Below are 15,403 nucleotides of genomic sequence, written 5' to 3' on the forward strand. Positions count from 1 at the left end.
GATGATGTGATGTGATGATGTGATGTGATGTGATGATGTGATGTGATGATGTGATGTGATGTGATGATGTGATGATGTGATGTGAGATGATGTGATGTGATGTGTGATGATGTGATGTGATGATGTGATGATGTGATGTGATGTGATGATGTGATGATGTGATGTGATGATGTGATGTGATGTGATGATGTGATGATGTGATGTGATGATGTGATGTGATGTGATGATGTGATGTGATGTGATGATGTGATGTGATGATGTGATGATGTGATGTGATGTGATGATGTGATGTGATGATGTGATGATGTGATGTGATGTGATGTGATGATGTGATGATGTGATGATGTGATGTGATGTGATGTGATGTGATGATGTGATGTGATGATGTGATGTGATGATGTGATGATGTGATGTGATGTGATGTGATGTGATGTGATGATGTGATGATGTGATGTGATGTGATGTGATGATGTGATGTGATGTGATGATGTGATGTGATGTGATGATGTGATGTGATGTGATGATGTGATGTGATGATGTGATGATGTGATGATGTGATGTGATGATGTGATGTGGATGTGATGTGATGTGATGATGTGATGTGATGATGTGATGTGATGTGATGATGTGATGTGATGTGATGTGATGATGTGATGTGATGATGTGATGATGTGATGTGATGTGATGATGTGATGTGATGATGTGATGATGTGATGTGATGATGTGATGATGTGATGATGTGATGTGATGTGATGTGATGTGATGTGATGATGTGATGTGATGTGATGATGTGATGTGATGTGATGATGTGATGATGTGATGTGATGTGATGATGTGATGATGTGATGTGATGATGTGATGTGATGATGTGATGATGTGATGATGTGATGATGTGATGATGTGATGTGATGTGATGATGTGATGTGATGATGTGATGTGATGTGATGTGATGATGTGATGATGTGATGATGTGATGATGTGATGATGTGATGATGTGATGTGATGATGTGATGTGATGATGTGATGTGATGATGTGATGATGTGATGATGTGATGTGATGTGATGTGATGATGTGATGTGATGATGATGATGTGATGTGATGATGTGATGATGTGATGTGATGTGTGATGTGATGTGATGATGTGATGATGTGATGTGATGTGATGATGTGATGTGATGATGTGATGTGATGTGATGATGTGATGTGATGTGATGATGTGATGATGTGATGTGATGTGATGATGTGATGTGATGATGTGATGTGATGTGATGATGTGATGATGTGATGTGATGATGTGATGTGATGATGTGATGTGATGATGTGATGTGATGTGATGATGTGATGTGATGATGTGATGATGTGATGTGATGTGATGATGTGATGTGATGATGTGATGTGTGATGTGATGATGTGATGATGTGATGTGATGTGATGATGTGATGTGATGTGATGATGTGATGTGATGATGTGATGATGTGATGTGATGTGATGATGTGATGATGTGATGTGATGATGTGATGTGATGATGTGATGTGATGTGTGATGTGATGTGATGTGATGATGTGATGATGTGATGTGATGTGATGATGTGATGTGATGTGATGTGATGATGTGATGTGATGTGATGATGTGATGTGATGATGTGATGTGATGATGTGATGTGATGATGTGATGGATGTGATGTGATGATGTGATGATGTGATGTGATGATGTGATGTGATGTGATGTGTGATGTGATGTGATGATGTGATGTGATGTGATGTGATGATGTGATGTGATGTGATGTGATGTGATGATGTGATGATGTGATGTGATGTGATGATGTGATGTGATGTGATGTGATGATGTGATGTGATGTGATGATGTGATGTGATGATGTGATGTGATGATGTGATGTGATGATGTGATGTGATGTGATGATGTGATGTGATGATGTGATGATGTGATGTGATGATGTGATGTGATGTGATGTGATGTGATGATGTGATGTGATGATGTGATGTGATGTGATGATGTGATGTGATGTGATGTGATGATGTGATGATGTGATGATGTGATGATGTGATGATGTGATGATGTGATGATGTGATGTGATGATGTGATGATGTGATGATGTGATGATGTGATGATGTGATGATGTGATGATGTGATGATGTGATGATGTGATGATGTGATGATGTGATGATGTGATGATGTGATGATGTGATGATGTGATGTGATGATGTGATGTGATGTGATGTGATGTGATGATGTGATGTGATGATGTGATGTGATGTGATGTGATGATGTGATGTGATGTGATGATGATGTGATGTGATGATGTGATGATGTGATGTGATGATGTGATGATGTGATGTGATGATGTGATGATGTGATGTGATGTGATGATGTGATGTGATGATGTGATGATGTGATGTGATGATGTGATGATGTGATGATGTGATGATGATGTGATGGATGTGATGTGATGATGTGATGTGATGTGATGTGATGATGTGATGTGATGATGTGATGATGTGATGATGTGATGTGATGATGTGATGTGATGTGATGATGTGATGTGATGATGTGATGTGATGTGATGATGTGATGTGATGTGATGATGTGATGTGATGATGTGATGATGTGATGTGATGATGTGATGTGATGTGATGTGATGTGATGATGTGATGTGATGATGTGATGTGATGTGATGATGTGATGTGATGTGATGTGATGTGATGATGATGTGATGATGTGATGTGATGTGATGTGATGATGTGATGTGATGTGATGTGATGTGATGTGATGTGATGTGATGTGATGATGATGTGATGTGATGATGTGATGTGATGATGTGATGTGATGATGTGATGATGTGATGATGATGTGATGTGATGATGTGATGTGATGTGATGATGTGATGTGACTGCATGTGATGTGATGATGATGATGTGATGTGATGATGTGATGATGTGATGTGATATCTGATGTGATGATATGATGTGATATGATGATATGATGATAGCTGATCAGATGATGATGTGATGTGATGATGTGATGATGATGATGTGATGATGATGTGATATCTGATGATATCATATCATCATGATCATAGCATTGATCTTCATGATCATATCATATCATATCATATGATATGATGATGTGATAGTGATGTGATGATGATCGATGATGATATGATATGATTGATGATGATGTCGATCATATCTATCATATCATCATGTGATGTGATGATGATATGATGTGATGTGATGTGATGATGTGATGATGATGATGTGATATCATGATATGATAGCATATGATGTGATGATGATGTGATTGATGATGTGATGATATGATATGATGTGATAGTGATGTCGATGATGTATGATGATGTGATGATCATATCATATCATATCATCATATCGATGATGATCATGTGATGATCATCGATCATATCAGATCTATGATCATATCATATCATATCATATGATGATCAGATGATGATGTGATGATGATGATGTGATGATGTGATGATGTGATGTGATGTGATGTGATGATGATGATGATGTGATGTGATGATGTGATGATGTGATGTGATGTGATGTGATGATGTGATGATGTGATGTGATGATGTGATGATGTGATGTGATGTGATGATGTGATGTGATGATGTGATGTGATGTGATGTGATGTGATGATGTGATGATGTGATGTGATGATGTGATGTGATGTGATGATGTGATGTGATGTGATGTGATGATGTGATGTGATGATGTGATGTGATGATGTGATGTGATGTGATGTGATGATGTGATGATGTGATGATGTGATGTGATGATGTGATGTGATGATGTGATGTGATGTGATGATGTGATGTGATGATGTGATGTGATGTGATGTGATGATGTGATGTGATGTGATGATGTGATGATGTGATGTGATGTGATGTGATGATGTGATGATGTGATGTGATGTGATGATGTGATGTGATGTGATGATGTGATGTGATGTGATGTGATGATGTGATGTGATGTGATGATGTGATGTGATGATGTGATGTGATGATGTGATGTGATGATGTGATGATGTGATGTGATGTGATGATGTGATGTGATGATGTGATGATGTGATGTGATGTGATGATGTGATGTGATGTGATGATGTGATGATGTGATGTGATGATGTGATGTGATGTGATGTGATGATGTGATGTGATGTGATGATGTGATGTGATGATGTGATGATGTGATGTGATGTGATGATGTGATGATGTGATGATGTGATGTGATGATGTGATGTGATGTGATGATGTGATGATGTGATGTGATGTGATGATGTGATGTGATGTGATGATGTGATGATGTGATGATGTGATGTGATGATGTGATGTGATGATGTGATGTGATGTGATGTGATGTGATGATGTGATGTGATGATGTGATGTGATGTGATGTGATGATGTGATGTGATGTGATGATGTGATGTGATGTGATGTGATGTGATGATGTGATGTGATGATGTGATGTGATGTGATGTGATGATGTGATGTGATGTGATGATGTGATGTGATGTGATGATGTGATGTGATGTGATGTGATGATGTGATGTGATGTGATGATGTGATGATGTTATGATGTGATGTGATGTGATGATGTGATGTGATGTGATGTGATGATGTGATGTGATGATGTGATGTGATGTGATGTGATGTGATGATGTGATGTGATGTGATGTGATGTGATGATGTGATGTGATGATGTGATGTGATGATGTGATGATGTGATGTGATGTGATGATGTGATGTGCATGTGATGATGTGATGTGATGTGATGATGTGATGTGATGTGATGTGATGTGATGATGTGATGATGTGATGTGATGTGATGTGATGATGTGATGTGATGATGTGATGATGTGATGTGATGTGATGTGATGTGATGTGATGTGATGTGATGATGTGATGATGTGATGTGATGTGATGATGTGATGTGATGATGTGATGTGATGTGATGATGTGATGTGATGATGTGATGTGATGATGTGATGATGTGATGTGATGTGATGATGTGATGATGTGATGTGATGTGATGTGATGATGTGATGTGATGTGATGATGTGATGTGATGTGATGATGTGATGTGATGATGTGATGTGATGTGATGATGTGATGTGATGTGATGATGTGATGATGTGATGTGATGATGTGATGATGTGATGATGTGATGTGATGTGATGATGTGATGATGTGATGATGTGATGATGTGATGTGATGTGATGATGTGATGATGTGATGATGTGATGATGTGATGATGTGATGTGATGATGTGATGATGTGATGATGTGATGTGATGATGTGATGTGATGATGTGATGATGTGATGTGATGTGATGATGTGATGATGTGATGTGATGTGATGTGATGATGTGATGATGTGATGTGATGATGTGATGATGTGATGTGATGATGTGATGATGTGATGTGATGTGATGATGTGATGTGATGATGTGATGTGATGATGTGATGTGATGTGATGATGTGATGTGATGTGATGATGTGATGTGATGTGATGTGATGATGTGATGATGTGATGTGATGATGTGATGATGTGATGTGATGTGATGTGATGATGTGATGTGATGTGATGATGTGATGTGATGTGATGATGTGATGTGATGATGTGATGTGATGTGATGTGATGTGATGATGTGATGTGATGATGTGATGTGATGTGATGATGTGATGTGATGATGTGATGATGTGATGTGATGTGATGTGATGATGTGATGTGATGTGATGATGTGATGTGATGATGTGATGTGATGATGTGATGTGATGTGATGTGATGTGATGATGTGATGATGTGATGATGTGATGTGATGTGATGTGATGATGTGATGTGATGTGATGATGTGATGTGATGTGATGATGTGATGTGATGATGTGATGTGATGTGATGTGATGTGATGATGTGATGTGATGATGTGATGTGATGTGATGATGTGCATGTGATGATGTGATGATGTGATGTGATGTGATGTGATGATGTGATGTGATGTGATGATGTGATGTGATGATGTGATGTGATGATGTGATGTGATGTGATGATGTGATGATGTGATGATGTGATGATGTGATGTGATGATGTGATGATGTGATGTGATGTGATGATGTGATGATGTGATGTGATGATGTGATGATGTGATGTGATGATGTGATGTGATGTGATGTGATGATGTGATGTGATGTGATGATGTGATGTGATGTGATGATGTGATGTGATGATGTGATGTGATGTGATGATGTGATGATGTGATGTGATGATGTGATGTGATGTGATGTGATGATGTGATGTGATGTGATGTGATGATGTGATGTGATGTGATGATGTGATGTGATGTGATGTGATGATGTGATGATGTGATGATGTGATGTGATGTGATGATGTGATGTGATGATGTGATGTGATGTGATGATGTGATGATGTGATGTGATGTGATGATGTGATGATGTGATGTGATGATGTGATGATGTGATGATGTGATGTGATGTGATGATGTGATGTGATGTGATGATGTGATGTGATGATGTGATGAGTGATGATGTGATGTGATGTGATGATGTGATGTGATGTGATGTGATGTGATGATGTGATGTGATGATGTGATGTGATGATGTGATGTGATGTGATGATGTGATGTGATGTGATGATGTGATGTGATGATGTGATGTGATGTGATGATGTGATGTGATGTGATGATGTGATGTGATGATGTGATGATGTGATGTGATGTGATGTGATGATGTGATGTGATGATGTGATGTGATGTGATGTGATGTGATGATGTGATGATGTGATGTGATGTGATGTGATGTGATGATGTGATGTGATGATGATGTGATGATGATGTGATGTGATGTGATGATGTGATGTGATGTGATGTGATGTGATGATGTGATGATGTGATGTGATGATGTGATGTGATGATGTGATGATGTGATGATGTGATGTGATGTGATGTGATGTGATGTGATGATGTGATGTGATGATGTGATGATGCTGATGATGATGTGATGTGATGATGTATGTGATGTGATGATGTGATGTGATGATGTGATGTGATGTGATGATGTGATGTGATGATGTGATGTGATGATGTGATGTGATGTGATGATGTGATGATGTGATGTGATGTGATGTGATGTGATGTGATGATGTGATGATGTGATGTGATGTGATGATGTGATGTGATGATGATGATGTGATGTGATGATGTGATGTGATGTGATGATGTGATGTGATGATGTGATGCTGATGATGTGATGATGTGATGTGATGATGTGATGTGATGATGTGATGTGATGTGATGTGATGTGATGATGTGATGTGATGATGTGATGTGATGATGTGATGATGTGATGTGATGATGTGATGATGTGATGATGTGATGATGTGGTGATGTGATGTGATGTGATGTGATGTGATGTGATGATGTGATGTGATGTGATGTGATGTGATGATGTGATGTGATGTGATGTGATGATGTGATGTGATGTGATGTGATGATGTGATGATGTGATGTGATGATGTGATGTGATGTGATGATGTGATGATGTGATGTGATGTGATGTGATGATGATGTGATGATGATGATGATGTGATGATGATGTGATGTGATGATGTGATGTGATGTGATGATGATGTGATGTGATGAGTGATGTGATGTGATGTGATGATGATGATGATGATGATGTGATGTGATGATGATGATGTGATGATGTGATGTGATGATGTGATGTGATGTGATGTGATGTGATGATGTGATGTGATGTGATGATGATGTGATGATGATCTGATGTGATGATGATGATGATGATGATGATGTGATGATGTGATGATGATGTGATGATGTGATGTGATGTGATGATATGCATGTGATGATGTGATGTGATGTGATGTGATGTGATGTGATGATGTGATGTGATGTGATGATGTGATGTGATGATGTGCATGTGATGATGTGATGTGATGATGTGATGTGATGTGATGTGATGTGATGTGATGATGTGATGTGATGATGTGATGTGATGTGATGATGTGATGTGATGTGATGATGTGATGTGATGATGTGATGTGATGATGTGATGTGATGATGTGATGATGTGATGTGATGTGATGATGTGATGATGTGATGTGATGTGATGATGTGATGTGATGTGATGATGTGATGTGATGATGTGATGATGTGATGATGTGATGATGTGATGTGATGTGATGTGATGATGTGATGTGATGTGATGATGTGATGTGATGTGATGATGTGATGTGATGTGATGATGTGATGTGATGATGTGATGTGATGATGTGATGTGATGTGATGTGATGATGTGATGTGATGTGATGTGATGTGATGTGATGATGTGATGTGATGATGTGATGTGATGTGATGATGTGATGTGATGTGATGTGATGTGATGATGTGATGTGATGATGTGATGTGATGTGATGTGATGATGTGATGTGATGTGATGTGATGTGATGATGTGATGATGTGATGTGATGTGATGTGATGATGTGATGTGATGTGATGTGATGTGATGTGATGATGTGATGTGATGATGTGATGTGATGTGATGTGATGATGATGTGATGTGATGATGTGATGATGTGATGTGATGATGTGATGTGATGTGATGTGATGATGTGATGTGATGTGATGATGTGATGTGATGTGATGTGATGTGATGTGATGTGATGTGATGATGTGATGTGATGTGATGTGATGATGTGATGTGATGTGATGATGTGATGTGATGATGTGATGATGTGATGTGATGTGATATGATGATATGATGTGATGTGATGATGTGATGTGATGTGATGTGATGTGATGTGATGTGATGTGATGATGATGATGTGATGTGATGTGATGTGATGTGATGTGATGTGATGATGTGATGTGATTGATGATGTGATGTGATGTGATGTGATGATCAGATGATGATGTGATGTGATGATGTGATGATGTGATGATGATGATGTGATGATGTGATGATGTGATGATGTGATGTGATGTGATGTGATGTGATGATGTGATGTGATGTGATGTGATGTGATGATGTGATGTGATGTGATGATGTGATGTGATGTGATGTGATGATGTGATGTGATGTGATGATGTGATGTGATGATGTGATGTGATGATGTGATGTGATGTGATGATGTGATGTGATGATGTGATGATGTGATGATGTGATGATGTGATGATGTGATGATGTGATGATGTGATGTGATGTGATGTGATGTGATGATGTGATGTGATGTGATGTGATGTGATGTGATGTGATGTGATGATGTGATGTGATGATGTGATGTGATGTGATGATGTGATGTGATGTGATGATGTGATGATGTGATGATGTGATGTGATGATGTGATGATGTGATGATGTGATGTGATGATGTGATGATGTGATGATGTGATGATGTGATGTGATGATGTGATGTGATGATGTGATGATGTGATGTGATGATGTGATGATGTGATGTGATGTGATGATGTGATGATGTGATGTGATGTGATGTGATGTGATGATGTGATGATGTGATGTGATGATGTGATGATGTGATGTGATGTGATGATGTGATGTGATGATGTGATGTGATGATGATGATGTGATGTGATGTGATGATGTGATGTGATGATGTGATGTGATGATGTGATGTGATGTGATGATGTGATGTGATGATGTGATGTGATGATGTGATGTGATGTGATGATGTGATGTGATGTGATGTGATGTGATGTGATGTGATGTGATGATGTGATGTGATGTGATGTGATGTGATGTGATGTGATGATGTGATGATGTGATGATGTGATGTGATGTGATGATGTGATGATGTGATGTGATGTGATGTGATGTGATGTGATGTGATGATGTGATGTGATGATGTGATGTGATGATGTGATGTGATGATGTGATGTGATGTGATGATGTGATGTGATGATGTGATGTGATGATGTGATGTGATGATGTGATGATGTGATGTGATGTGATGTGATGTGATGATGTGATGTGATGATGTGATGTGATGATGTGATGTGATGATGTGATGTGATGTGATGATGTGATGTGATGTGATGTGATGATGTGATGTGATGATGTGATGTGATGTGATGATGTGATGATGTGATGTGATGTGATGATGTGATGTGATGTGATGATGTGATGTGATGATGTGATGATGTGATGATGTGATGATGTGATGTGATGTGATGTGATGATGTGATGTGATGTGATGATGTGATGTGATGTGATGTGATGTGATGTGTGATGTGATGTGATGATGTGATGTGATGATGTGATGTGATGTGATGTGATGATGTGATGTGATGATGTGATGATGTGATGATGATGTGATGTGATGTGATGATGTGATGTGATGATGTGATGTGATGATGTGATGTGATGATGTGATGTGATGTGATGTGATGTGATGTGATGATGTGATGTGATGTGATGTGATGTGATGTGATGTGATGTGATGATGTGATGTGATGATGTGATGTGATGTGATGTGATGATGTGATGTGATGTGATGTGATGTGATGTGATGATGTGATCGTGATGTGATGTGATGCATGTGATGTGATGTGATGTGATGTGATGTGATGTGATGTGATGATGTGATGTGATGTGATGTGATGTGATGTGATGATGTGATGTGATGTGATGTGATGATGTGATGTGATGTGATGATGTGATGTGATGATGTGATGTGATGATGTGATGATGTGATGTGATGATGTGATGTGATGATGTGATGATGTGATGTGATGTGATGATGTGATGATGTGATGATGTGATGTGATGTGATGTGATGATGTGATGATGTGATGATGTGATGATGTGATGTGATGTGATGTGATGTGATGATGTGATGTGATGTGATGTGATGTGATGTGATGATGTGATGTGATGATGTGATGTGATGTGATGATGTGATGTGATGTGATGATGTGATGATGTGATGATGTGATGTGATGATGTGATGATGTGATGATGTGATGTGATGATGTGATGATGTGATGTGATGTGATGATGTGATGTGATGATGTGATGTGATGATGTGATGATGTGATGTGATGATGTGATGATGTGATGTGATGTGATGATGTGATGATGTGATGTGATGTGATGTGATGTGATGATGTGATGATGTGATGTGATGATGTGATGATGTGATGATGTGATGTGATGTGATGTGATGTGATGTGATGTGATGATGTGATGTGATGATGTGATGTGATGTGATGATGTGATGTGATGATGCTGATGTGATGATGTGATGTGATGTGATGATGTGATGTGATGATGTGATGTGATGATGTGATGTGATGTGATGATGTGATGTGATGTGATGTGATGTGATGTGATGTGATGTGATGATGTGATGTGATGTGATGTGATGTGATGTGATGTGATGATGTGATGTGATGTGATGTGATGATGTGATGATGTGATGTGCATGTGATGATGTGATGATGTGATGTGTTGTGATGTGATGTGATGATGTGATGTGATGATGTGATGTGATGTGATGTGATGTGATGTGATGATGTGATGATGTGATGTGATGTGATGTGATGTGATGTGATGATGTGATGTGATGATGTGATGTGATGTGATGATGTGATGTGATGATGTGATGTGATGATGTGATGTGATGATGTGATGTGATGTGATGTGATGTGATGTGATGTGATGATGTGATGTGATGATGTGATGTGATGATGTGATGTGATGATGTGATGTGATGTGATGATGTGATGTGATGATGTGATGTGATGATGTGATGTGATGATGATGTGATGATGATGATGATGTGATGTGATGTGATGTGATGTGATGTGATGATGTGATGTGATGATGTGATGATGTGATGTGATGTGATGATGTGATGATGTGATGATGTGATGTGATGTGATGTGATGTGATGATGTGATGTGATGTGATGTGATGTGATGTGATGTGATGATGTGATGATGTGATGTGATGATGATGATGTGATGATGTGATGTGATGTGATGATGTGATGTGATGTGATGTGATGTGATGTGATGTGATGATGTGATGTGATGATGTGATGATGTGATGTGATGTGATGATGTGATGATGTGATGATGTGATGTGATGTGATGTGATGTGATGATGTGATGTGATGTGATGTGATGTGATGTGATGTGATGATGTGATGATGTGATGTGATGATGTGATGTGATGATGTGATGTGATGATGTGATGTGATGTGATGTGATGTGATGTGATGTGATGTGATGATGTGATGTGATGTGATGTGATGATGTGATGTGATGTGATGATGTGATGTGATGATGTGATGTGATGATGTGATGTGATGATGTGATGTGATGTGATGATGTGATGTGATGTGATGATGTGATGTGATGTGATGTGATGTGATGTGATGTGATGTGATGTGATGTGATGTGATGATGTGATGTGATGATGTGATGTGATGATGTGATGTGATGTGATGTGATGTGATGTGATGTGATGTGATGTGATGTGATGTGATGATGTGATGTGATGATGTGATGTGATGATGTGATGTGATGTGATGTGATGGATGGGGTTGAGGTGGGCTGTGCTGGGCTGTGTTGGGATTGGATGGTGGTGAGATGGGATGAGATGGGATTGGGTGTCTCTTTCTCAATGCGATCGTACAGCGGTCTTTCAGTGAGGGTCAGGTCGAGACCCAGGGTCTTGGAATCCAATGGGGTGGACTTTCTGATCCAGTTCTCGAATTACTCTGGTCAGACCCCATCTGGAGAGACTGCGTTCAGTCCTGGGCACCGGACCACAGGAAGAATGTATCAGCCTTGGGTTCATAGGGCAGATTCTCCAGAATGATCCCAGGGCGAAAACTGTTAATTTGCGAGGAGAGGTTGCAAAGACCAGGCTTGCATTCCCTCGAGTGTCGAACATTAACGGGTGATCTATTATCCGGGGTCTTGGTGAGACCACACCTGGAGTATTGTGTGCAGTTTTGGTCTCCTTATCTGAGGAAGGTTGTCCTCGCCATGGAGGGAGTGCAACGAAGGTTCACCAGACTGATCCCTGGGATGGCAGGGCTGTCGTACGATTGGGCCGACTCGGCCTGTATTCACTCGAGTTCAGAAGGACGAGAGGGGATCTCATCGAAAAGTTCTCACAGGGTAGACGCTGAGAGGCTGGTTCCCCCTCCCTGGCTGGAGAGGCTGGAACGAGGGGGGCATCGTCTCAGGATCAGGGGTCGGCCATCCAAGACTGAGATGAGGAGAACGATCGATTTTTGTCGGAGAAGGGAGCGAGGCAGGCAAACGGGGAAAAGATTAATTGAAGGGCGTAACGGGCTGGAGGGGCAGAGCGGCCTCCTCCTGACCCTGCGGTCGCTGGGTTCGGAGGGCGTTTATATATAGAATAACAGATACCCGGGAGTGAGTTACAGACTGGAATCTAATCGAGGGGTTCGGGGGGTTTATATATAGAATAACAGATACCCGGGAGTGAGTTACAGACTGGAATCTAATCGAGGGGTTCGGGGGGTTTATATACAGAATAACAGATACCCGGGAGTGAGTTACAGACTGGAATCTAATCGAGGGGTTCGGGGGGTTTATATATAGAATAACAGATACCCGGGAGTGAGTTACAGACTGGAATCTAATCGAGGGGTTCGGGGGGGTTTATATATAGAATAACAGATACCCGGGAGTGAGTTACAGACTGGAATCTAATCGATGGGTTCGGGGGGTTTATATATAGAATAACAGATACCCGGGAGTGAGTTACAGACTGGAATCTAATCGAGGGGTTCGGGGGGGTTTATATATAGAATAACAGATACCCGGGAGTGAGTTACAGACTGGAATCTAATCGAGGGGTTCGGGGGGTTTATATATAGAATAACAGATACCCGGGAGTGAGTTACAGACTGGAATCTAATCGAGGGGTTCGGGGGGTTTATATATAGAATAACAGATACCCGGGAGTGAGTTACAGACTGGAATCTAATCGAGGGGTTCGGGGGGGTTTATATATAGAATAACAGATACCCGGGAGTGAGTTACAGACTGGAATCTAATCGAGGGGTTCGGGGGGGTTTATATAGAGAATAACAGACACCCGGGAGTGAGTTCCAGACTGGAATCTAATCGAGGGGTTCAGGGGGTTTATATATAGAATAACAGATACCCGGGAGTGAGTTACAGACTAGAATCTAATCGAGGGGTTCGGGGGGTTTATATATAGAATAACAGGTACCCGGGAGTGAGTTACAGTCTGGAATCTAATCGAGGGGTTCGGGGGGGTTTGTATATAGAATAACAGATACCCGGGAGTGAGTTGCAGACTGGAATCTAATCGAGGGGTTCGGGGGGTTTATATATAGAATAACAGATACCCGGGAGTGAGTTACAGACTAGAATCTAATCGAGGGGTTCGGGGGGTTTATATATAGAATAACAGATACCCGGGAGTGAGTGACAGGCTGGAATCTAATCGAGGGGTTCGGGGGGTTTATATAAAGAATAACAGATACCCGGGAGTGAGTTACAGACTGGAATCTAATCGAGGGGTTCGGGGGGTTTATATATAGAATAACAGATACCCGGGAGTGAGTTACAGACTGGAATCTAATCGAGGGGTTCGGGGGGTTTATATATAGAATAACAGATACCCGGGAGTGAGTTACAGACTGGAATCTAATCGAGGGGTTCGGGGGGGTTTATATATAGAATAACAGATACCCGGGAGTGAGTTACAGACTGGAATCTAATCGAGGGGTTCGGGGGGTTTATATATAGAATAACAGATACCCGGGAGTGAGTTACAGACTGGAATCTAATCGAGGGGTTCGGGGGGTTTATATATAGAATAACAGATACCCGGAGGTGAGTTACAGACTGGAATCTAATCGAGGGGTTCGGGGGGTTTATATATAGAATAACAGATACCCGGGAGTGAGTTACAGACTGGAATCTAATCGAGGGGTTCGGGGGGTTTATATATAGAATAACAGATACCCGGGAGTGAGTTGCAGACTGGAATCTAATCGAGGGGTTCGGGGGGTTTATATATAGAATAACAGATACCCGGGAGTGAGTTGCAGACTGGAATCTAATCGAGGGGTTCGGGGGGTTTATATATAGAATAACAGATACCCGGGAGTGAGTTACAGACTGGAATCTAATCGAGGGGTTCGGGGGGTTTATATATAGAATAACAGATACCCGGGAGTGAGTTACAGACTGGAATCTAATCGAGGGGTTCGGGGGGGTTTATATATAGAATAACAGATACCCGGGAGTGAGTTACAGACTGGAATCTAATCGAGGGGTTCGGGGGGTTTATATATAGA

The sequence above is a fragment of the Heptranchias perlo genome, unplaced genomic scaffold, assembly GCF_035084215.1.
Source record: "Heptranchias perlo isolate sHepPer1 unplaced genomic scaffold, sHepPer1.hap1 HAP1_SCAFFOLD_570, whole genome shotgun sequence".
Taxonomy (NCBI): Eukaryota; Metazoa; Chordata; class Chondrichthyes; order Hexanchiformes; family Hexanchidae; genus Heptranchias; species Heptranchias perlo.